This window comes from Delphinus delphis, chromosome X, assembly GCF_949987515.2.
Source record: "Delphinus delphis chromosome X, mDelDel1.2, whole genome shotgun sequence".
NCBI lineage: Eukaryota > Metazoa > Chordata > Mammalia > Artiodactyla > Delphinidae > Delphinus > Delphinus delphis.
The window spans coordinates 99,306,907-99,334,443 of NC_082704.1; the positions used below are offsets into that span (position 1 = coordinate 99,306,907).

At 36.7% G+C, this 27,537-nt stretch overlaps 1 protein-coding gene and 1 non-coding gene across 2 annotated transcripts in view; one reads left to right on the forward strand and one right to left on the reverse strand.

Moving 5' to 3' along the window:
* DMD (dystrophin) overlaps nt 1–27,537 on the reverse strand; it is a 2,124,682-nt gene that overhangs the window by 1,889,147 nt on the left and 207,998 nt on the right. The window lies entirely within an intron of this gene.
* Nucleotides 24,304–24,376, forward strand: TRNAW-CCA (transfer RNA tryptophan (anticodon CCA)). The gene has a single exon. It is a non-coding gene; the product is annotated as a tRNA-Trp (tRNA).

Consider the following 27,537-nt stretch of genomic DNA (forward strand, 5'->3'; position numbering starts at 1 on the left):
TCAATCACTACTGCAAAGTTTATTTCCTTCAAGTTCTAGGAAAAACCTTACCTACACTAAAAATCTCTGGGTCTCCAGGCAGTGCATGGACTCCTGCCAACTTAATTGTAACTTAAATGTTAATATCTTAACACAAATTCCTCCCACTGCTTGATCTACCTGAGAACTGTCAATTATCTTAATGGGAATCCTTCTGTTTATTTTATCTGCAAATTATCTAGCAATCTGGTCTCCTGAAAAAAGGTATATTTTGATCCCTCAAGTAATGTCAAATAAGATTACAGCCTTTTAAGGAAATGTTCATTCATTCAATTAATATTTATTAAGAACAGAGTTGCAAAAGGTATTTTCTATTTTCCTTATTTTTTTTTTCACCTGTATAACATATGAATTCAACCTGGAGGTGGTTTATTTCCAAACAGAGCTAGAATCTTATTGGTTAATTTTTTACCTAATTCAACTAACTTCTATATGTTACTTTAAGTCTTTTAAAATCAATTTACATTATTATAATTGCAATCTACATTATTACAAATCTGCTATTTAAGATGACTAAACTATTTTTTAAACATTATAAATGCATAAAACTGTTTTAAAGCAGGCATCCAGGAGGGATTTTGGGGGAGATATGAGCAGGTTTGTTCGTTTTTTTAACAATTTTTAAAAATATTTATGTAATTATTTGCCTGCTCCGGGTCTTAGCTGTGGCACGTGGGATCTTCCTTGTGCTATGTGGGATCTTTAGTTGCAGCATGTGGGCTCTAGTTCCCTGACCTGGGACTGAACCCATGCCCCACCCCACCGCATTGGGAGTGTGGAGTCTTAACCACTGGACCACCAGGGAAGTCCCCGGGTTTGTTTTTAATATGTCAAAAGGCAGCACAGTTAATGAACTATAGAGTACTCTTACTAATCTATTCCAAATATTTTTATTTAATGAATTTAATTTTTTTAGTAAATAGAAAGTTATTCTTCTTATTGAGGTAATAACTTACAGTAATGTGCCAGACACAGTTCAAAGTAATTTACTCATTCACTTTATCTTCAAAACAATCCTATGAGTTTGATACTCTTAAAAATCCCCTTTTTCTCAGATGAGTAAACTGAGGCACAGAGAAGATGAATGACCCGCCTGAGAGTATGTACTACATAAAGCAGAAGGCACATGATTTGAATCCAGGTAATTTGGCCTCAGAACCCAAGTCTTAACAACCTTCCCGTGCTGCTAGATTAGGGTAATCTCATCCAATCCCAGTTTTGTTTGGTTGATTGGTCGTTTTGGTCACATCAGAGTCAACCAAAGCGTGTCAAGGTCACGCGATTTTCAAAACTGGAATTCTCTCTCCGGGAAAGAAACCATAACCAAATCATCTGTCTTTTCTTTCTGGCACATAGTTGGTTTGAATAAGTACTGTTTTACTGAATAACGGGACCAGTTTTGCAGTCTTAGCTCTTGTAGCAGTCTTAGCTCACGGCTGGAAATAATGTTGCAAGAACAGCAGCAAGACATTAGCTTCCCTGCTGGTTATTTTATAGAAACGGTATGATGGGCCACATGTCTATTGCTGGCAAGCAGTAATGCCATTTCCTTTTTTTCTTGTGCTGTTATCTTCTAAAAACACTATTCTCCAACGTGTGCTGCATTCAATCAGTGGTTACTCTTAAATACTAACAGAACAGACCATTTCTAGAATGGTAATAAGACTGAGAAACAGACTTTTGTGTATGTCTCTCTTGGTTAGAAGTATAAGGCACTTCGTTTAGGAAACATATTCATAATTTCCAAACTGTTTTGATCTTGTTTCCATTCTAGGTGCCTTTCCCACAGACCAAGAGTCAGAGAGTCTTGAATATATAGATCTCACTTAATGGGATTATGACGCTACCTTTTCTCCATTTTGGCGGTCTTCTTTATAAACCTTTTAACCTAACCTTTGGCCCTGTACCTCCATGCAAGTCTTTTACATTTATTTTACTGAATAGGCAGTTTTTCACAGTTTCGCCTTAGGCTACACTAATGCATTTTTAGACTCATATTCTGGGTTCATTAGAGATCTCAGTTAGGGGCTAGAAGGTGACCATTAAAGATACGACTGAACCTTTCTTTCTGGTCCACATCTCCCTGTCTGTTGTTTGGTCTCAAAATGTCATGCCATATAGATAAAAACCCTGCATGCCAACCTCAGTGAACATGCCAAGAAGGGAAACATGATCCTTTTATTGCAATGTTCATTAAAAAAATGCAATGCTTCATACACATCAGACATACTGCATGATTGGACTCAATGTATTCACTGAATAGTATTGTTCACTTTTTTCTCATAAAATTATACATGTTAGTTATAGAAATTTTGGAATCTCTATAACATGGAAAAGGAAAATATATATTGCCTGCCATTCTGAGAAAATCCTGTTGAAGTATAAGCATATTTCATTACACTTTTTTGGCTTGGTTTGGGTTTTGTTGCTATGTTTTTTTGTTTTTGTTTTATTTTTGTCTATATAGGCAGATAATCGTTGACTTCTACTTTTTTTTTCTCACTTAGGGAAATACTTGACTTTATAAATGGTTGAAGAATGGAATAGTGACTGCCATATAATACCCATTTAATAAGGGGGCTTTTATGGTGTGCTTGATTCACTCATTCAACTTAACTTCAGCATGCAACTATTCACACTGCTATTTTTTTAAACGTGCATTTTATGTTTTGTTTTAGGTTTAAAATGCAGTCATTATGAATACATTAGAAAATTCTGATCAGGCAAAGACTTTAGGATAATGCTGGTGTCATAAAACTCAGCAAATCTTCATTAAATATTGAATGAAATGGTAAATAATTAATACAATTCCATGAGCCAAAATAACTACTTTAAATTAATATTTTGTTTATACAATTTTCCGTATATTTGAATAAACATATTGAAAAGAAAACCTGTTTTTCCTTTTTAACAAAAAAAATACTACTATCTACTTACTTCATCTCTGAGATAATCTAAAACAGTTATTAGGAGCTTATTTAGAATGACTTGAAGGAACATCTCTAAGCAAGTACTTCTGTGCAATTTCCAGGCCCATGTAGGTTTGCATCTGAGATTTCCTTGGCTGTTAAAAAATGCAGTTCCCCATTTGGCCTCTTCTAATGACGAGGTGAGCAAAGTCGTCTCAGTTGTGCACATATTATACTCGCGTTAAATTCTTTTCCAGTTCTAAGGGCACAGCTTCTCTTTCCTAGTGATAGTTTTAATTGAACATGTTGTAGACTGGGACTTCAGTTTCCTAAACTTACTAAGTTGTGCCTTTGATTGTGGGATAATGAAAACAGTCTAGAATACTAGACCTTTTGTAACTGGTGCAGGCAGATGACAAAAGCATAGGACTACATGATGGCAAAAACATGGTCATATTGTATCCACGAGTATTTTGCAAAGGTTTTAACAGAGAAAAGGAGTGAAATAATTGAGCCTTTACAACAACACATATAGAACAAAAAGCATGTTATTTGGAAAAAAAAAAAAAAAAAAAAAGAACTTGTACCATTACAGCTAGTACTATATTCATGTTACAAAAGGCCATTTAATTTATCCAAAACAATATCAGCAGTTGCATTAAGGTTGTACATTTGAATTTTATTGCTTTTTCGTACTTCTGTTTAATTTGAAAATATTATTTGGTGTTACAGATCTATAAGCCCTTTAACCATAAAATGTGTGCCCTTTGTTTTATATTTGTGCCTATATAAGTAATTTTTAATAAAATTAATTTGTCAGCAGTGGTTGACCACAGGAATTTTTTATTCCTTTTAAGTTGACCTGTTTATTGTTCAAGTTTGAGAAGCATTACACTTTAATAACCATCATGTAAAATGTCTTAACAATGGGGAAATTTGAGATTGGTTCTTTGTAGAAAAACGCTATTAAGGAGAGGTAGAGTAGAACAATATACATTTTAATACACGTCTACTCGTATAGGCAGGTTAAAATTTGCAAAGTCATTGTTTTAATTAAAGAAAAATATGTCTCATAATGTTGTTGGGCAGATGTAACTGGCTTAATAATAAGTGAGAATTAACTTCCTGTGCTTGATGTGCTTGAAGGCAATATCACTGATGGCAAAACTGATGGCCGTACAAGCTGGCCATCACTTGGGCCATTATGGTTGAGTTAGCATGGAAAATAGCAACAGAAGACAAAATGAATTATAGCCCATGAAACTTTTATACAATACCATAATGGATACTAGTTTAAGGCAGGGGACAATTAGAAGGAAACTGTGATGACCTGACATCTGGCTGGTCCTTTATGGGTTTACACCACCACTGAAATTGCCTTCTACCTGCAAGAAGAATCAGGAACCCTAGAACATGTGTTCATATATATAACCTAGAAGGCCAAAGATAGTCACACCACTCCATTGGACCACATTTATATACACATACACACACACATGAAAACACATTCTACATACACATCAATGCATGCGTGTGTGTTTATAGTAGTTTTAGTTTCATAATGAAACTGTCAAAAGTGAAGAGTTCACACAAAAAAATCAATTACAAGATACAAGAATATAAAATGGGGGACTTCCCTGGTGGTCTACTGGCTAAAACTCCGTGCTCCCAATGCAGGGAGCCCAGGGTCGATCCCTGGTCAGGGAACTAGATACCACATGCTGCAACTAAGAGTTTGCATGGCACAACTAAAGACCCCACATGCCGCAACCAAACACTGCATGCCGCAACTAAAGATCCCATATGCTGCAACTAAAGATCCTGCATGCCACAACAAAGATCCTGTGTGCCACACCTAAGACCCAGGGCAACCAAATAAATAAATAAATAAATAAATATTTTTTAAAAAGAATATAAAATGGGAAGAGGGTATAAATAATGAAAAAATATTATGGTTATAGATCGCAAAGGCTATAATTCTGTCTTCTTTATCTTGAAATAAGTTGAATAATGTAACCTAACTTACAAGAGGAGAGGTTGAGGTTCCATACTGTGGTCTTTGTATCTGATCACTCAATAGTTGTGAAAGTGTTAATTGTTGATGATGCCAATTCTAGGCATCCAAGATTTTCAGAAGCCAAGTCTCTGATCAGATTGGAAATTTGTTTCGATATAGGATGAAAGTCTAATCTCCCATCTTTTTTCTCTGTACACAGTATCTTCGAGAGTGCTAACTATGTAATAAATTCTTCATAACTACTGATTTGATTGATTTTATTAGTCCAAATATAGAAATGAGGAATATTTGCTCCTTCACTGCTGCCTTGTTAACTCCTAGTAAATGTTAGTCACTAAGTAAATGTCTTAAATGACTAAATAATCCAGAAAAAATAGTTATATTCATATCTCAGGGACACCCATTAGTGGTCTACAACCAAAGTTCTATGTGGCCTATCAAAGTTTATTAGTCTCATATCAAAAGGACTCAGGAGCCAACGTGAAGAGGCTTCCATTGGATATAGATGGAAAAATAGGAGGATCAATAAGAGTAACAACTAAAGAAAGGATTGCAATATATCGATTATACTTAGATATATTTAAATCCATACACTCATAGTGATACCAAAACAAACAAGCAAAAGTAAATAAACAAAAATCACCACTGGTAACTTCTGAAAGAGACTACTAAGGAACCAATTCATTATTTGGAAAATTGTTCTCTTTTGAAAATTGTTCTCCGAAGCATTTATTCTACTTTTTCTATACGGACTATACTACAAGGTAACCAAATAGGTAATGCAGAGGAGTTATATTTATAGAAATATTCCAGCTAATAAATGAAGAAGTAGTGATAGAATATCGCTATTTTGAAAACCACAGTAAAACAATTAAGACAAAAATCATCAATGGTTGCTAATATCACACACCATAAAAGTGAGGCAACCAAACATTACGTACCTTTTGATGAAAATAGACAAAACTATTAATAAAGTTATCTTGAAAAATAAAGAAAGAAGCCTAACTATGAGCAGCCCTCTAGATCAACTGCTAATTTATAGGAACCACCAGGGACAGAGAAACATTTTAAACAATACGATGGGGAGATAATCAACAACATCTAGATAAAAGGTCCTGTTTCTTCAAAACAACAGGAGAAAGAGAAAGAGAGAGGCAGAGGAAACTTTAAGAGTAATCTATAGATTAAAGTAGATTTAACAATTACATTTAAAAATCCCAATGTACAGTCTTGTTGATCTCAAATCAATTATTTAAATATTAGTGGTGTCCTATCAGATAATCTGGGAAACATAAGCACTGTGTATTTTACGATATTAAGAAAATATTACTTTTTCTGGATGTGACAGTGGCATTGTTATTATGTTTTGAAGGAGGATTCTTTTAGAAATATAAGCTGAGATGTTTAAGGAGGAAGAGATATACTTTCTGGGATTTGCTTCAAAAGAATTAGATATAGGCAGTGTGTCGGTGTAGAGAGGAAACAAGATGGTAATGATTATAACTGTTGGAGCTCAATGAGGGGTACGTGGTATTTGTTATACATTTTTTCTACTTTTGTATATGTTTGAAATTGTCCATAATAATATGTTATACAAAATGATCCATGTGCACCTATAATACATTAATGGCAAGATATAAGTTATCATAAGAATAATTATGTCTTAAGTTCTTCCCTTCTCCTCATCATGGCATCAATATAACTATAGTCTTTGATCATTATGGTTTCTCTAGGCCCTGAGAGACAGTTTTTAGATTTCTGTTTGTTTATGAACTTCAGTCAAGTAATCAGGAAATCAATACAACAAAATATTCTAACTGTCTGGAAAACATGCGAGCATAAATAACAATCATTTACACTTTTGTAACAAAACTGACATTGGATCATACTTGAAATACCCAAGATTCAGGGTAGATTTGGATTCTGGTTTGTCTCAAAGGCTTAGCTGCATATGGTGACTAAGGGAGTTAAATAATATCCTTATCTTTCAGTATCTCTTTACGTTTAATTGACATGGGGGCCTAAGGATTTCCTAATAGAAACAAAATTAATAACTTAAAACTCTCCACTATTAGACAACATATGAATATTCATGTCCATGAAATTTGTGGAGCTACAAAAAAAGCATAATTTCAAGGAGAAAGTCTATTGCTCTAAGATAAAATTCATCCTACACATACGGACATAATAAGCTAATTTAATATCTTGGCCTAAGTCTTAGAATAGAGAAGTCCCAAATCCACCCTGATGGCTGTTACCAGAACCCATAACCACTTTGGTGTCCAATGCATGTACTAGGATAAAAGATCTACCTACAACCTTGAAGGATCAGTTTTTTTTGTTTTTTGTTTTTTTTGCAGTACTCGGGCCTCTCACTGCTGTGGCCTCTCCCGTTGCGGAGCACAGGCTCTGGACGCGTGGGCTCAGGGCCATGGCTCACGAGCCCAGCCTCTCCGCGGCATGTGGGATCTTCCCGGACCGGGGCACGAACCCACGTCCCCTGCATCGGCAGGCGGACTCTCAACCACTGCGCCACCAGGGAAGCCCGAAGGATCAGTTTTATTAAAACAGTCACTCTTTAGGGCCCAGCAACTGTACTGTGACTGTCTTAGAAGAGTACAGGCATCCCTCGCTCTTTGAAAGCTCATTTTATGTCACTTCACTTTTACGAGAGACCTACATTAGTACTTATTTACACTAACCCAAAGAAATCTGAAGAGGATTTTGCTTTTATAAAAAAGATGAAAAGCGAAAACAGTGTTCAGCATTCGTTTCACAGCAAGTGGTTACAGAGGCAGTGGGCACCCCAAATAGCAAGAGTGGCACGGCCAAGCTCCTTCCCAGGAACTACACTTTGCATCTCAGCATCAAGTCTCCATAGCTTAGAACTGTCTGTGAGTGTCTGTGCTTTATGTCGATTTATTTTGTGCATCGGTTAACAAGATGTGTCCTAAGGTAACTGCGCCTTTGCTCTACACCAGCCATTTTGGCATATAGAAGGTTTCATAGGAACAGTGTACTTTCGCAGAGCAAGGGATGCCTGTCTAACACTGAGCAGGGGAAGTTTCCCCTTGCCATTTTATGGATATGTTTAGTAGCTGTGGCTTCGTGCACACTGAAAGCACCAAGCAAAGCACAAAACAGCAGCACCCAGGTGGTTAACAGTGGCCTAGGGCACAGTGTCGAGCTGCTGCAGCTGTGGAAGCAAGCATCTGCCTGGAGTAGAGGGTCAGCAGTGTTGCTGATAGAGGTGTGAAAGGCCCTGGGAGAAGCGCTCAGCACCAGAACTAAGGGAGGCAAGCAGCAGCCCAAACTTGCAAGTGCCTGAACGACATCCAACAAGGACAGTGATGCACACTGGAATGGGAAACCCTGGAGTGGCCAAGGCATTGCAGATGCACATGGAGAGGTAACAAGCTAGCAGAATTAGGATACTAAAGCCACCATAACCCATTACCACACAGGCTCATAACCCCCCAGGCAGTTTGGATTATAATAACCTTCATATACTCCTCAGGGCTTGGCTAGGCAGGATCTTTACTCAACAAAACACCCCTAGGCAGTGAAAGGCAGTATATATTCACTAGCTGGTTCTGCTATCCATCTGTCTCCCAAGCCAGAGACATGGGAGCCTTCCATTTCATCTCTTATCCTTCATAGCCAGTCCATTGCCCAAAGTCTTAAATTGGGTTCCCAAGTGTCAGACCTGGGACAGGAATTTGAATCCATGATGTTCATTATGATGGTGGAGAAATGAGGAAGAAAATAGAAAACTGTCAATACAGGGTGCATAAATTATAAAGCCACTTTATGTCCACTTTCAGAAGATCCTACCAAATTTAAGGAGAAATGTCTTTTAGAAGCCACTCACAGGGATTTTTTTTTTTTTTTTTTTTTTTTTTTTTGCAGCTAAGGGGGCGTTCTTCCCACCCAGGATTACACTGTAGTTTTCAAACAAGTCAGATGGCCCCCTAAACACACTCCCCTCACAGAGGAAACAGATGACTGGAATTTCTCCTAGGTCCTCTTACAAATGATTAGCTAAAGGCCAATGTTCAGGGCCTTTTTCTCTTTAAGGTGAACCAGTCCAAGGTTACATGATGCACTCAGAAAAGACTTTGTTAAAACTTTAAAACACTATATACAGACTTTATAAAGGCATATTGCATTTAACACTGAAGATGGTTGCTGTTGGTCCCAGCTGAAAACTGACAAGATATTTAAAGGAATTGTTTTAATAACTGTTGAAGACTGACCAGATTGGAAGCAGACAGAAAATTTGGGGGGACCTCCTCTCCTAAGCTAAAATGAAACTATGTACCCAGATGTGAAGATAAACGTTCTCAAGCCTTTGTAAAAGTATATACGCAAACAATGGAGAAAGGGAGACGTTTTTTAAAAATACAAACGGCTATATAAAACTTCTTTGCCCAAAATCTACTCAGGTAAACTTATTTTATAAACTACTGAGTTTTACATTATCATACCTATCTCATGGATAAAATTTTAAAACAAAACCTATAAGGTCTCTGTTTATATATGTCTATATGTTTATGTGTGTCCATATATATGTGTTGTAGATGTGACATTTGCTATCTCTGGATGACATCACTAAAATTAAGTTGTAAAACAGCTCTCTTAAATTGGCCTAAACAACCAGTACTTATATAAATTTAGTATTCATAAAAATTATCAAAAGTGTAATAGAACCTAACCTAGAAGCTATTCAGGATCACATGACCTGGGAAAATACTCGGTGTTAAAGCTAGTTTAAGTTTGTTGGCTTAATTAATACAGATACATCCTTAGAATAATCAACACTGAGTATAATTTATTATTTCTTGGTTTACTAAAAGTCAAATAAGCTCATGTTATCTCTGCTACAAAATTTGTCAACAACAAAAACAAAAACTTAAGATGATGGCTAACTGCTTTAATGTCTCATAAAATTTTCATGAGAAATCTAAATATGATTATAAAGAAGAAATAAATTAAACAAATGTAATATAAAAGTTTTTAGGTGAACTCTTTAGAAATGTTTGTTTTATTGTATGTTAATTTAAAAATAGTTACCCAGATCTCTTTGGTGACTTCCACTGTTAAAAGAGTTTTGCTAAGTTAAATTAAGTGCTAGAATTTTATTGAATATCTACATAATTTCCAAATAAGATGAAATAGTGAAACATTAATTTCTGAACGTAGGTTTATCTACATTTGGCTTCCTATTACAGAGGAACTAAAGATAAATTTGGGTCTCTAGTAAACATATCTTATGCTTTATTGAAAGACTACACTATGAAGAAGCACATGCTTCTAGAAATTATGAAATGTATCCACAAATTTGTCAATGTAAAGAATGGTGGTGTAACAGACAGTTCAAAATTGCTTATTTCTAAGTTTTCACTAGAAACAAGGTTTCTAAGGTTAAAGAATTCTAATTAATACATGTAGCTAAAACTACTAGAAATAATAAGGGAAACAACTCTGCATGCAAGGAAAAGTAAGCTGTGTTTTTGGTTAGAAAAGGTATGAAGTATGGAAATGCATTTTTGTTGAGGGAAATGAAACTGATTTTTTCCTAAAATAAAACTGGTTATTTCAGAATGGGAAAAAAAAAAGGAGAATGGAGGACAAACTATGGAGAGAGAGACAGAAAGAGAGAGAGAAGGGGGGTGGGTTTTGTGTGGTCAAGTTGGCTGAAACTTGAATTACCATTATAATGGTTTTTAAATTAAGCTTTAATACCAATAGTGTACTTATGTAAAACTAAAACTCAATTTTCTTTCATCTGCTAAAAAGAAAATCTTTCTTAGATTATTGGTCTGCTCTTAATAAGAAATTTAAACAAAGGTTTTTGTTTACCTTTTAAGTAATCTGCTTGGAAAGCCAAGACTTTGCCTTACCAACTGTGCTTTATACTGTCTTCATCAGGTCTTTGATTACTTAAAACCGAGTCCTCTGTATTAAAAGAGCTAAGTTTTGCTCACAACTATGTAACCTTCTGTATTTGCCTTTAAAATATTTTGTTACTTTCGTTAAGTAGATAATTAAGTATTGTTTCACAATGCCCTGTGATCCTATCTAGACAAGTGTCTACAACGCTTTGATTTTTTGACAGATTTCACAAAATCAAATTCTAAATAAAGTCTTTTTGACCCAGAATTAACTTTGGGATTTTCTAGAGCACCCCTGGAACATGTCAAGAGATTTGTTCTCTCCCCTTAAAAAAGAGAGAGGTTAAACTAATTAGGCTTATGTGATATGCTAAATTACATGGGAAGCATTATCAGATAAGAAGTAATACTAGGCTGTCTTTATATTGTATTTGATAAATACATATTATAAGTGTTCCAGAAACTGTGTGAAATTTCTAAAATTTGGATATATCCTGGTATAATATTATCAGTCATAATTCTAGCCATTATCTTTAAATGTTGTATATCACAGAAATAAACTTTCTTGCCAATTGCATTGAAATGAACTCTAATCAGATCTGTAACCATGGCCATGTTTTAAGTCTTTGTCATTTACAGAGAGTTACTGTTTTACTTCGATGCTTTTGCAAAAGTGTTTGCAAAAGTGCTTCATCTTCAAGGAGACTAATGGAAGTACCCTAGAATACAGGTTTCTGATAACTTTAAGATCATAAAACTGAACTGGGTAAGAATTTCAAGAACTAATGGAAAAAACTGGATTCAAAATCAACAAGAATTAATTACATGCAACTGAATACACTGATGAGGATAATTATAGCTTTTTATGATTTTTTTTGCTTGAAACATTGCTTATTTTTAAATGTTCTGTTTCTCCAAAGTTAAGGAAAACTTTTATCTTTTTGCTTAAACTACCTGTAACTTAGAACAATTTTATGGGATATAACTTTGTAAACGAAGATGAAACATTCATCTTTTTCTCCCTATGTGATCCTGGCAGAATTCAGAAACTCTCAATGAGTATTCTTATTTTAATGGCAATATAGTTATTTGCGTAAGTTCAATAAGTATCTGTTCATCTTGTAACAGGACTCAATTGGAACCACTGGTTATGTCACGAAGGCTCTGACTGGCATGTCATATTTGAAAATGAGGTACATAAACTCAGATATGACCAGACAGCTTTAAGGAACTAAGGTTGACTTTATGGAGCCAACAAAGCCCCTTTGGAAAAACAGCCTGACACCTTGATTCCCAGCAGCCTTACCAGGTGACTAAGGAAGGTCACTTTGGCAGGCACAGGAACTTCAGGATATTTTGGGGACCACAAGAAGAGAGGAATTCACCCAAATCTATAGGTATTGCACCTGACGGAGAATACTTGGCTTGGCTTAAGCCTTGAGAAGCTTTTAAGAGTCCAATCTGAGATTCCTTATGAAAAGTTCCAGCAAAGCAAACTTAAAACAGCCTATACAGTCGATAACTCTTCTTGCTACACTTATGTAAATAATCAGACCAAGTTTATTGAAACTAGACTTAATTGCAAACAAATTAGTCTTATTGTGGTTATCCTTTATAAAAATGGGGGTGATTGTATAGAGAAAAATTATGTTTCAATAATATGCTTTTGTGGATATTAAATTGTCTTTGAGGTATTGTTTTTTTCTACTTGTAAAGTGGACTAAATCCTGATTATTCTAGTTTCTCCCAATATTTGGCTACAACTCTCCAAACTAACATTTCAATTATCTCTCACCCTTTTGACTTGGAATCAATGAGAACTAAAACTGCCTTTTCCCCAAAGCCATACCAGCTAAAGGTGAACAATTTGATATAAACTTGAGAGAAATCACAACAGCTCATGTATAGACAATCTTCATGCCTGTTGCTGTGTGGGCCACTCAGAAAGATCAGCAGAGACATTCAAACTGCAAACTAGGAAAATCTATTAGATTGCCACTGCCTGCCCTCACTTCATCTGAAGATGCTTTGAGCCAGACATTTAGAAATCCTCTCAATGGGATGCCTTGAGAACTCAGAAACTGGGATTATAATCTGCTCCAATATTAACTTCTGTTTTTCTTTGGAGTCTATAGAAATGTATCTTATTAAGTATCTGATTGCTTGCACTATAGGCTTAACTGTGGGAGCCCCCGTCTCACCCCCTGAAATGAGACACTCTTAACTGTCTCATCCCCTGAAATGAGACACAATCGTTTAACTGAACTGACCTATTCTCAGGACTAAGAGATTAGTACAATGAGATAGAACAACCTACCAACTCAACTTCTAGAGTATGAAACTTCTTGGGGAAGTTTCAAAGGTGGAAGTGAACAGGTTCAGAATGAGACTCCCCAGAAAGTGCCACTTTGGCATGTGGATTATTCTAAGCTAAAGAGATGGAGGCCCCAAACTTAGCAAGAGTGTTTTACCTTCCCTTCAACTACATAAAATAATTTACATAGAGGGCCTGGTCCATGGAGAGAGCTGTCACTAGATATAACTACAAAGACTATGGGCTAAGTATGGTAAGCTTAGGGGAGCCTGGCAGGGTCGGTTTGTTCAAAGTCCTCTTTGTGTCCCATTGCCTCTGCATGGCATAGCAAACATTTGTTTACCAAATATTTGCTCTTCTTATCTTTCTGTGAATTGTCTCCCTCCCCACTGTAGCCCCAGATCCCTACCCTCTTCTTAGCTCAGAATGGCATATAAGCCTCAATTGCCTAACTGTTGGGGAGTCTCTCATTGTCTTTGTGGGGCTCCCATACATACATAATTAAATTTGTTTTTCCCCTGTTAATCTGTATTATGTCAATTTTATTAATACGCCAGACAAAAGAACCTAGCTGGGTACAGAAAAAATTTTATTCCATGCTAAAGGAAAGAAGTCAGGCACTAAAGGCCACATATAGTATGATTACATTTATATTAAATGTCCATGATAGGCAAATTCATAGAGACAGAACATAGACTAGTCGTCGCCAGAGGCTATGGGGAGGGAGGAACGGGGAATGACTGTTAATGGGCATGGAGTTTCTTTTGGGGATGATGAAAACATACTAAAATTAGGCAGTGGTGATAGTTGCGCAACTATACGAATACACTAAAACCCCTCGAATTGTACGTTTAAAAAGGGTGGATTTTATGGTATGTGAATTATATCTCCATAAAACTGTTATAACGGGCTTCCCTGGTGGCGCAGTGGTTGAGAGTCCGCCTGCTGATGCAGGGGACGTGGGTTCATGCCCTGGTCCGGGAAGATCCCACATGCCACGGAGCGGCTGGGCCCGTGAGCCATGGCCCCTGAGCCTGTGCGTCCGGAGCCTGTGCTCCGCAATGGGAGAGGCCACAGCAGTGAGAGGCCAACGTACCGCAAAAAACAAAAAAAACTGTTATAACAAGTCCCTGGGATATCCCATTTCTGAAGAAACACATTTTTTTTTTCCCTTGAAATCTTCTGAAGAAGTTTACAGCTCTTTTTGTTGTTCTGTGGCTTTTGGGAAGCAGCTTGCTCCGCGTTTATTTGTTTTTGTTTCATTTTAGTGTTAGAATCAACCCTGCTTACGTATCCTGAGTCTTTTTTTAAATTTTAGGCTTAACAACAAACAGAGGCAGCACTTCCAATTCCCCAGTGATTGAACAGGTTTTAATGGGCAGATGGTAAGCATTTGTTTCCCTCATTGTTTGCTACCAGGAGGAAGGGTGTGAAATAGCTCTTCTGGGTCAAAATGTATGGTTTACAAAAGAATTCCTTCCTTTTGTCTTAGCCTAGTCTTGTTTTTGAGACAATAATTTCTCTTAGTTTTATGTCAACTTCAGGCAAAATGTTATCGTGTACTAATGACTTTATTTGGAAAATAAGATAAAAAATTTACCTGCATGGGGTAGTACAGATGGAAGATAGGAAAGATGAGTACTGCAAGTATTAGGTCGATGTGACCACTTTCAAGAACCATTATTAAAGTCTTTGAAATTGACACCACAATTGCCTAAAAATCTTATCTAGAATATTTAGGAATCAACAGCAAAACTACTTATATAGATCTTGAAATATTTATTTTTTTGGCAATTCTTCCTGATTGCAGGAGAGGCAGATATTGCTTGTTGTTTACCAATACCTATTCTACCCTTCTTACTTTTTAACAAAATTCTAGTTTTGTTTAGTGGTAGTGCGTCTAGCTAAAACAACAACCTCATTTCTAGCCTCCCAGGAAGCCAGCAGTGGCCTTGTGACCAGGTGAGAGGAAGACTGCACAGGATTTTGGGGAAAGTTGTTTTCCTGATATAGATGTTGCCCCTCACTTTCTTTTTTTCCCCAGCTTTACTGAGATATGCTGCCCCTTTCTTATTCTTGCTTCTGAAAGGGAGCAGAATCTGCCAACCCAGCATATGCCTCCTTAGCATAAGGATTAGCTCGAGCTGATTATTTTTATGAATCAGCAAAGGAATATCATAACCTGAGTAGAAGTTACCCTTCTGAAGGAGACATTTACATTTCTAAGGAAAAATCTCTATTCGTAAGTGTCACCCTCTCTGGACCAGGAAGAGTGAGATGACTAAATCTCTAGAAACTCTTATCAATGGAGAAGGCAACAGACTTAAATCTGCATAACAATCTTACCCATGTTTATTGTGCTTTTCCTGGTCACCTCCCATAACTGGCCTCCTATCTACCCTAACATCTTTTGTCTTTAGCTGGAGATGTTACTTATGGTGGAGACTTGGGCCATTTCAGCTCAGTTTTCCTGGGTCTCTCCCAAGTATACAGGAAGTATACATGTTATTAAATTTATGTTTATTTTTCTCCTGTTAATCTGTCTTTTATTAGAGTGTGGGTCTTAGCCAAGACCCTAGAAAGGTAGAGGGAAATTATTTTTCCTCCTCTACACTTTTTTCTTTGTCTTCCCTGGAATGTGGATGTAAGGTTGAAGGTACTGACACCATCATCTTGCAACCGGGAATTGACAAGCATGAGAGTGAGAGTAAGATATTATGAGTGAAAGAGCAAAAAGACAGAAGGAGTCTGAGTTGCTGACATCATAAAGCCACTTTCTTCCCTTAGACTGCTTTCCTTCAGACTTCATCACATGAAAACCAAAATCTGCTTTTTGGTTAAATAGTTTGTCTTGTCCTAGCTTCTGTCACTTGCATCTAAAAATACAATCCCCATCTGCAGTTCTTCTCAACTGGTGAACTACCACCCTCTAGAGCAGCGGTCCCCAACCTTTTTGGCACCAGGGACTGGTTTCATGGAAGACAATTTTTCCACAGATGGGGGGGATGGGGGGGTGGTTCAGGCAGTTATGTGAGCAATGGGGAGCGGCAGAATGAAGCTTTGCTCACTCACCCACCGCTCACCTCCTGCTGTGCGGCCCGGTTCCTAACAGGCTGCAGACTGCTACTGGTCCGCAGTCTAGGGGTTGGAGCCCCCTGCTCTAGAGTACATGTAGGAAATATATGAAAACATTTTTAATCTTCGTATGGAAGGGAGAGATGTGCCAAGGGCACTAGACAACTGGTACCATGCAGAACAGTCAAACAAAACAAATAATTGCTTCATGCTTGCATAGCTTTTGAAAAGTAGGTGACAACCTGTTTATAATTATGTGAACTTAGGACCTTAGCTCCATTTTACATATAAATGCAAAGTATGAATATTTTTTTTCACATTTTAAATATACAAGAATTTTCCAAGAAAGCAACTAGCGTGCAAATAAAGGGAAAATTTGTACTTTTTTATTCAGAACTTTACCAAAAGTTGTTAAGCACAAAGGAAAACACCATTACTGTACGCAATACAGCTCATGACACTTTAATCATTAATACCACATTCCTGCATTAGTCAGCATTTATAGCAGTCTATTCCTGGTGATTCCAGGCACAGGTACTACATTTAACACGAGCATTATATAGCCTGCTTATTTATATATTGGATAATGAATTACTGGTGATCAATATAGAAATTATTTTACAATAAATTTTCCTTTCAATCCATTCTTTATTCAGCAATTTTTTTGAAGTTATATATAGATAAGTTACATTATTGGTAAATTTCCTTTGAGGATGGTAATGGGAATATTGGATGATGTATACTTATTGAGAGAGTAAGGTGGTATGTACAAGTGATGGAAAGATGGTTTTTACATGTAAATGTTCCTATTCTTTCATGTTTCTATTCTGAGACTTTGGCCAACTTGGGTCCAAAGAAATGGATCAGCTATAATTGTACGACCAAACCACTGAAGGGTTTTCCTTCACAATTGGAAACCAAATACAAGACTGACTCCAATCCAGGATAATTTGAAGAAAGAGAAAAAAAAAAAAAAGAAATCAGTATAAAGGCATGTGCATACCAGTGTGGGGAGGGAATGAGGGAAGAGAGTACCAACTAGGACAAGATATGATTAGCTGATTAGTTCCTATTCCACTCAGCGTAATAATGGCCAAATATTTAGCTGGTCTATCCACTTGTATTTTGCAAGTATCAAAACCAAAGGAAAAATGAATTATCACACCTGGCAAAAATATAGAAAGATTTTTTTTTTTTTTAATCCTTAAAATGTGAAGTAAAACTAGAGAGAAAATACGGAGCAAATAAGGAACTTTGTCCCAAGGTATGGAAACATCGACAAAACTATTACCAGTTATAGTTGACCTTTACCGGGTAAAACCTGGACAAACAGGACAAACTCCTTCAAAAGAAAAGTCTTCAAAGGGTCAAATCCCATGGTGTTCACAGACCGGGAAGGCTGCTACAGGGCAGGAAGAGTCTATTATACAGAGAAAAGCAGTAGGAGCACAATTATCTTTGAAGAGCTTTGGGGCAATTGTAAGCCCTGCAGTGCCAGTTTTCTGTGCTAAGGCAGGAAGGGATACAACCCCACTTTTGCTCGATAGTTGCCTTGTTTAGTAACTTCCTTTAAGAGAAATGCCTTATCTTTTCAGACTTTTTTTTTTTTTTTTGTGGCCACTCCATGCAGCATGCAGGAACTTAGTTCCCTGACCAGGGATCGAACCCATGTTCCCTGCAGTGGAAGCGCCGAGTCTTAATCACTGGACTGCCAGGGAAGTCCCTATCTTTTAAGATTTTTATAAAATATTTTCCAATTCTATTTCTACCTTTATCTCAGGAAATACCAAGTGAATAAGAAACTCATGTTTTCGCCCTAAAATAGCAAACTCTCTGTACAATTTTTTAATACGGTGATAGAGACTATTCTATTTTCTTTGTTGGAAAATTTCCAACTGCTGCCACTCAAGTTCTTTCCACTGATGGTCTGCAAATATGCCAACACATGAAGAACTTATCACTATGGCCAAGAGAGTCAATGTTTTGGACAGCCTCATGGAGAAAGTCTTACTAGAAGTACTGGTAGACTACATTTAGAAAATTATTTCTCCCAGACAGATATTTTAGAGTGGACAAAACTCTAAAACAAAGCCAAAACAAAGCCATTATAATTTATATATTCTCAGGGATTATTCTTAATTTTGTACAAAACCACAATTACCAGTATGTGAGTTCCAACTCCTACATATTATTGTAGGCTTATTTTTCATCGCCATTATAAGTTTGTGATAGAAATGTTCTGCTTTCCCTTGGCGGAGTTGGCTTTACCAAAATAAGTAAATTATCTGTGAACTCCAATAAGAGAACAAATGTACCAACCACTTATTTTCTAGGCTTCGAGTTACCCTGGAGAGTGGCTAAAGCTTAATTTATCCATGTTCCTGAAGCCTAATTTGTTTAACATGACCCAGTGGTATTACCAAAGCATTTTCCATACTAATAAGAATTCAGTCTGATGACCTAGTCAGTTGTATTTAATTTTTTTTTTTTTTTTTTTTTTTTTTTTTGGTTCATGGCAACCAATTTGGCCCTTACACGTTTTCCCACTTTATCTAAAATTCCATTGAAATGACAGAAGGTATTCAGGTGCTAAAAGAATAAAATTATAATCAGCATGGAAAACAAGAATGAGAACAAGCAGAAGGACCAGGATATTTGTGGAAATGCTGAAAGATAGAGATGGGATCTGGTTGAAAAAGAACACAGAGGAGGGAATTCCCTGATGGTCCAGTGGTTAGGACCCCATGCTCTCCCTGCCAAGGGCCTGAGTTCAGTGCCTGGTCGGGGAACTAAGATCCCACAACCCATGCGGTGTGGCCAAAAGCAAACAAACAAACAAACACAGAGGGGAGATGAAACACAACTACAAACACAAGGAGTAATCGGAAACTTCACAGAAGTCTCATGCCTTTAGCTGACAAATAGTATACTGCAGTTGTGCTGGGTGTTGGGATACTCAGAGGATGTATAATGGGAGAAGTGAGCTCATACAGGACCTGAGGATTGGTTGGGGTCCTTTAGAAAGTTCCCCAAGGAAGAAACATTAAACTCTGACCTGAAGGATGAAAAGGAGTCTAAGAATACTCCAGTGTCTTTAAAGAAGATTGGTATCACTGGAATTTAGAGAGGGAGGTGGAGATGGGTAGAAAATCAGAGGGAAGGCTAGCAAAAGGTAGGGCTCCGTTGCGCATGTTAAGTATTGAAACATTCACTTTATAGTAATAGACAGCTATTAAAGAGTTGTAAGCAACAGTCGAATAAATCTTGTAAAAAACATTTATTCTATTTGCCATATTGAAAATGGAGTGCAGGGAGTTAAGGGTGGATGTATAAAGTACAGTAGGATAGACAAAGGGAGACTTTGCGCACAAATGAACATCACTGGACTTCACATAAAAAGGTTTATTCCCTTCAAATGTCTTTACTTTTCTACTCCCAATCAACTAGCCTAGTCTCCACCACCAGGATTACTGAAGTGGCCTCCAAACTGATTTCCTTAATCCTCATCTCCAGCCCACTCCAACATCATCCATCATGGTACAAGCAAACAATTTTTCCTAATCATCACTTTTTCCACCTCATTTCTCTGCTTAAAAATTGACCGTGTCTTCATATTACTTATAGATGGGGTATAAGAGGATTAAAAACAAATTTATTTTCCTCACTCAAGTTCATAATTAAATAAGTCAGAGACACAGGGAGTCAGACAGATACAGATGAAAATATCTCCTTTATCAATGAGAAAGCTGGTATCAGTGAGCATGGCCTAAGCCTTCTTGCTATGTATGCTTGGTGATAATTTACCTAGTGACATCCATTAAATAACAGCTGACCTTTTCCCATGTCAGATACCGCTATACAATTTACACGATGGAGAGACAGAGCCCCAAAGTAAAAGGTGCTGAGCCACACATACTCAATTCCTCCTCCAAAAATTCCAGCCAGACAGTTCACTCCTGCGTTGTTGTTTTTTTTTCTTTTTGGCCACACCACGTAGCATGTGGAATCTTAGCTCCCCGACCAGTGATTGAACCCGTGCCCCCTGCAGTGTAAGCACGGAGTCCTAATCACTTGACCGCCAGGGAATTCCCCACTCCTGCTAAGAAGTGGAGTGCATGAAGAGATAGGGCAAAAGGGCAGTAATATTCCACCAGTATAGTTCCCTCCACAATTGGATAGCTGAAGCAAGACGAAAAGAGGGCCCATATATTATATACATTATAATGTATGTAACTGCATATACATTAAACTATTCTGTCTGATTTTTGATATTCCGAGTAGTTTGCTAATTATAATTTCTATTTCTCAGCATAAGCCCCCTGTTTCTGTCATTTTTCTTGTACTGTCCATATTATTTGCTTCCTGTCCTTTAACTCTGATATTAAAATTGACTGATGATTATCCAATCAGTCTTTTCTCAAGCCAAGGTTAAGGTAAGCATTATTATCTGAATGTGTTTGCAGAAATTTTAATTTTACGTGGCTCATAATCATAGCCACGTTCACTGGTATGTTTATTTATCTCTAAATGAGGTTTAGGTATTATGAAATATCCTATCTCTGATACTGAATTTCTAGATAATGAGCACTGTACTAGAAAGCTATACTGATAACAACCTTACTAATATTAATTCTCCAAACATTTACAGCAAAGGTAATACAAAATCTCAGGTATCAACACATGACATTTTTAGAAACATTTTATAAGTAAATCAATTACAATGGATTACTTTTATTATTATAGTTAAATGTTTCAAAATACCATACTATTCCTAAGAACTATAAAATGTTGCAGTAACCTATAAAATTAATGTTTCAATGATTTCTAAAACATCATTGGAAAATAATGCACATATATGTATATATAGTTATATATGTATATATTAGTGTGAATGTGTGTGTGTGTGTGTGTGTGTGTGTGTGTGTGTGTAGAGAGAGAGGGATAATCTTCTCAATACATGTCCCCCAAAGCAAACCAAAACCCCCCCAAAAATGTAGAAAAGGAATCATTTAACAATTTCTGAGATGTTCTCAGATACCGATATGACAAATCTTAGTGAATTCAGCCTACCATTAGTGAACCCAGAGTTGATTAAAAGCAGTTAAAGGGGAAAATATTTTTTAAATGTCATGAAGAGAAAGCGGACTCTTCTGTAGATCACTCTTCAATTAAAAATATTCATGGTAAGGCAGAAATTTTATTCCCTCTCATAGGAAAGATAAATTGTCATTATGTCTCTATAACATGTATCACCCTGGCACCAAGGCACTAAACATCAACTACCATTAATAACGATTGATTTTATAATTAAAGTAGCTAACTGATAAGAAATAGTGACTTTTTACAGATATTTGAAAATGAAACTGGGTTCTCCCCACCCTATTAAAATATCTAGTGGAAATTAGAATAGGTCCTTTCTCATTCATTCCAGGAAAAGCATTCGTTGGAATCCAGTATTTATTAAATTAAATAATTTTTATTACATCTGCACATTAAAATTTTAAATTATATAGCAGTAGAAAGATTACTGAGATTATTCACAAGGTACACAGTTAAACACTCTACTCATGAAAAAGTTAATTTGGGTACTTCTGTCAAGATTAAATGGCTTAGATCCATTTCTCCCTGCTACTTCCCACTAACATTACAATCAGCGCTGGTAATAATGCAAGAAGCAACCAAGGTGGTAAGAAGATGAGGGAGGTTCGGGATGCTGGGACTAGAGAAGCAGCTGAGTGACCTGCATCGCCTTACCCAATAGAGTAAGGTGGCCCAAACTCGGCATTTAACAACCCCCAACTAGCATTAGAAGGCAGCCCAGACAGGCTCATTCTTCCCTCAGATGCAACAGGAGTCCCTGAGACATCAGGCAAGCTTGACTCCATCTTGGACACAGTGGGCAGATACAATCCCGATACCCGCCAATAATAGTGACCAGGGGAAGTGCTCTCCATCCCTGTTGGGCTTGCACTTCCTCACATCTACAGATACTGACACATGTGATAAAGCTGCACAGAATTAAATATATGCACACATACACACAAGCACACACATAAACACATATGTGAGCACTCAGAAAATCTGAATAGAATTGGTGGATTGTATCAATGTCAATATTCTGGTTGTGACATTGTATGACTGTTTCGCAAGATGTTACCATTGGGGGGAACTGAGTAAAGTGTACACAGGGTCTCCCTGGGTTATTTCTTATAACTCATGTGTATCTATAATTATCTTAGTAAAAATGTCAATTTTTTAAAAAGTCAATTTTGATTTTCCCCTCTATATTTGAATTTCACTGGATGTTATATTTATTTTATTCACGAAATAATTGAGAATCAGCCCACTTCGTGTTTACTCAAAGCTAGTTAAACTCAGAGCAATATTATTTTAGAAGAACGCTGCATGATATGACCTTATCAGCCACTTACTAATCTATCTGAATAGACATTACGTACATGAGCTGATCTTTGAGGCATCTTTTCTGCCTGAAGCTCTTTTTTTTTTTTTTTTTTCAATTTTAAACTGGAAGTATTCCTTCCCTGCCAGCTCAAGAAAATGTCAAACTATTAAATAGGATGGTTCTGAGTCATAATTGATCACTAGAGGCCCATAGGCAGTGTGACTGTGGGCAACTTATTTAACCTCTGTGCTTTAGTTTCCCTGTGTATAAGAACTGAACTAACAGTAGACCCTACTTCCTAGGGTGGTTATGTGCTAAAATATGTGAAACCCTTAGGTCAGTGCCAGGCATATGGGAAGCACTTCAGTAAATATTAACTATTATTTCTACTCATAAAACATAAATCATTCTTCACTAGAATTTGTATGACTAAAGGAGGTAGCACTTTAAATCTACTTTAACATAAGGGGCTGCTTCTCACTGGAAACCTTTTAAGTACTGCTTGTATCACCCTTGTTAGCAGTTATGCAGTGTACGGCTTGAATTATTAACTTCTGGATAAAGAAACATCCTTCCCCTTTCCTTTACTAGCTTTTTAATAGCATAGCTTCAGGTCTTCCACCGAAAACATTAGAACTGTCACTTAATTTTCAACCTCCCAATATTTAATTGCAAGATGTGCAATATAATTAAAAAGGTACCCATAGGGCAACTAATTCTGAAAACTAGTGATAAGTGAATGAAGGAAGTATGCTTAATTTCATTTTCATGCTTTAACAGTTTCTGTCTTACATTGATAAAGAGATCCTAAGCTCCACATCTGCATAAGAAGATATTCTTACACTGTACATGTGGCTATACAAAATGCTTATGTGTATATGCTTTCGTGTGTATGCACACATGGTCAGCTATAAAAAATATAGATAATTTGGATAATTTTAGGGCGTTACATAATGTGACTCACATATACATAATTATGGTGTTCCCCCCCTCCCCGAGAACAAGACAGCATTTCCTAATTTTTTTGACATTAGATGTGTTTTATTGTTTACAATATACTCTATAACTCAACCAAATTTTGATTAAAAGGGAAAATGATTAAAAGTATTACTTGCTACAATTAATAGTTTGGTATAGTTTTATTTTATTGCCATAAATGATGGCATTCATTCCTGCATGCCTACCATAACACATGAATCTATTTATAATAGGAAAATATATTAGAATCCAAAGTTTACTCCTGAAGAATCTTAACAAATTTCTAACATCTTTGGCAAATGTCAGGAAAATTCACCATTTCTATTATACTCTTCTGATTTAAGTTGAGGAAATAATTTTAAAGATAATAGGACAGTCCAGGGAGATGAGCTCCAGCCAGTCACTGTGGAAAAACCAGAGGAGTCATAGTCATGAAGTTGCCAACACCACAGCTGGTGGACTTGCCAAGGAAGGCAGATGCCAAAGCAAGAAAAATAGCTCTTTCTGATTGATTGTTGAAACCTACAAAGGTCAAACACTTCATGTGTGGACCTGACTACAGAACTGTCTTCTCCCCAAAAGGCATCACTTATTTGCTTTACATTGTTGAAGGTGCTGGAGATGTAAAAGTAATATTGTTATATATAAGTATAAAAATATGCGCAAGGGGGACTTCCCTGGTGGTCCAGTGGGTAAGACTCCATGCTCCCAATGCAGAGGGCCCAGGTTCAATCCCTGGTCAGGGAACCAAATCCCACATGCATACTGCAACTAAGAGCTTGAGTACCGCAACTAAAAGATCCCACATGCTGCAACGAAGATTCCGCGTGACACAACTAAGACCCAGCACAGCCAAAGTAAATAAATAAATATTTTTTTTTTAAAAAAATGTCCAAGGAACATCTAGCTTTCCTTTAGCAAACAATAAAAAAGAAACTCTGAAGTATTATAGCTTTTATAAATTGTAACTTTCCTTCTCCATGACTCACTTTCTCTATCTGTAAAATGGAGATAATGTAGCATCCCAGTGTTATTATAAGGGAAAAAGTGAAATAACAGATGTGATATACTGAGCATAATGCCAAACACTTAGCACTCATCAACCACAGGAATAACGATTGTTATTCCTATGATCATTTCTATAATCATGCCCAGTTGGTTAAACTTATATTATTATACTCTTAATATTTGTATTATTACACCAAGTTAGACAAATCAAAACTATTTTTTAAAGCTTGTCTACAAGTAACTGTATCATTTTTGTTTAACATGAATCAGTTATTCGGAAATTTATTTTATGTAAATATGTCATAAATAAAATACTATTACCTTTTAATTTATTTTTTCAGTGACCTTAGAAATTTAAAGGTTAAGAAATAATTTTCAAAGAAAAAAAAAATCACAGCATCATTTTCTAGAGCTCTCTAGGTGAGGATTAACTGTGTTAATGGCCAGATCAAGTTGTGTACACACTACACATTACACCCAATTCAAATTTTAAAACAACTCAAACATAGGGGAATTTCATTTTAGTCCTTATGGTATCAAAATATACAGGTTTTTTTTTAAAAAAAGAAATAAAATAACCAATCCTCCAGGTGCTTTTCTCAGTTTTCAGTTAATTTCTGTCATCAGAATTGAGACCAACAAATGAAAACCTGTGATCAATATCAGTGAATCACATTTCAAAAAGAAAAGAATAGCAGCCATTACTTCAAATGGCTGAATGATAGGGATTCCAGTTTAAAAAAAAGTCTTCTATTAATATCTTATTTCCATGAACTCAGAGTTTGTCTACATTTCTTATAAAGTACATTTGACCCTTCAGTTTCAGTGAACTAGCTGAAAACCCACAGGAAACAGGAATGCATTCTATAGCAACTCCGCCTTTCTTCTGTAAAGATTATGAGGTAGATGTTTCTGAAATGTCTAACATTTCTGTGAAAAACTAGCAGCATAATATAGATCTGGTAGCAGGATACTCAAAGCTGCTTCTGATGTCAGGAATGCATGACAATTTTAGGTCAGCCATCCCCTACGTCCAAAAAACACAGGACCAAAGGCTCAGGATGATTTTTTATGTTTTGCTCCATTTGAATTACACAGGCAAAACCAAGGATACAAACGAGGCCTTATATGACTTGACATCCGCACGCCTAATCTAGCAGAACCTTGACATCAATGATACAGTCAGATGAAGCAAAAGGTTCCTGCAATGCCCATGTCAACATCAGATTGAGTAGAAGCTCCCCACTTGGCATTCCCACTTGAGTGCTCTGCAGTCCTGGCATGTCACCTAACTGGCTGGTGCTTCCTAACAGGCCCTGCACCAGTTCTGACTGATGTGTGAGTGTGCAAACATTACCAGCATTCAGAAGCCAGATGGCCCACACACCAAGCACAGCAGCCAGACAACACACAGGCAGATTCAGCACACTGTTGGAGAGTTTCATTTTTGGTGAATCCTCGCCACACTAAAGTATACATATTCTTATTTACTTGATTTCATTCCATATTAACCCACAGTGATGTCTCCCTCTGTTGTTTCAGTGCCACATTCTAATTAAAGGAGCAAATTATTTTTTCCTTCCATTTAACATGAAACGAAGACCTTTACGATCAACCTGATTCTACCCTGCTATTTTTGGAGGCTGTCATGTGCTCTCTCAAATCACAGATGAACAAAATCTCTTCACTGCTTCTACAGGATAAAGCAGTCATTTATTTCTTTCACCTCACTTAAATGGATTCTTTAAAACATAAGCCCTAACTTTTTTTTCTTAACATCTTTATTGGAGTATAATTGCTTTACAATGGTGTGTTAGTTTCTGCTTTATAACAAAGTGAATCGGTTATACATATACATATGTCCCCATATCTCTTCCCTCTTGTGTCTCCCTCCCTCCCACCCTCCCTATCCCACCCTTCCAGCTGGTCACAAAGCACTGAGCTCATCTCCCTGTGCTATGCGGCTGCTTCCCACTAGCTATCTATTTTACGTTTGGTAGTGTATATATGTCCATGCCACTCTCTCACTTTGTCACAGCTTACCCTTCCCCCTCCCCACATCCTCAAGTCCATTCTCTCGTAGGTCTGCGTCTTTAAAGCCCTAACTTTTGAAATGAGTGTCCAGAAGAAGGCACACCTTCCCAAATCTGCATGAATAGTTCCTACATGTATCAGCCACACAAGAAAATGATACATTAACAAAACAACGCAAAATCACCTATATTATTCCTCATAATAAAAAGTTAAAGTCAGTTAATATTGGTCTTCTCTTCTCACACATGTAAAACACCATGCATGCATATGCTTTTGTGTGTGTGTGTGTGTGTGTGTGTGTGTGTGTGTGTGTAAGCACAATGAATGGAGATTTCCATTGGAACTGCTGTGGTAAGAAAAAACTGAACCCACAAATAAGAAAATCAGTACTTCTCAGTATTAATTATTTATGAGTTAAAAGAATATGACAGCTACTGAAATTCTTTCTTGAATCTGAGTCAGCTGTGCACATGTGTTTCTGACTTTATTCACTAAGATGAGCAGCCTTCTAGAAAACACTAAAACAGAACCTTCAAAAGCACCAATTCAAGATCTGAAGATCTGATGGAAGTTTGGAGACCTGTTCAAAGAAGTCTGAGGAATTTCTTGGGAATTTCCTTACCATATTGATATCTTAAATTGGAAAAAAAGAAAAAGAAAAAAAACTTAGTATATTTGACAAAAATAGTAAGCTTGCTTCCTGAACTTAAAACAAATAGCTCTCTACTGGATCCATTCTGAGCACATCACTCCAGGCTGTCAGGTCAGCCACAGTGCTCATAGGTTCCCTTGGGAATAAGCTAATTCTGGAATCACTTTATAGTTTGGATTCTTTCAGCATGAGATATTGATATTGTTGTAGAGGC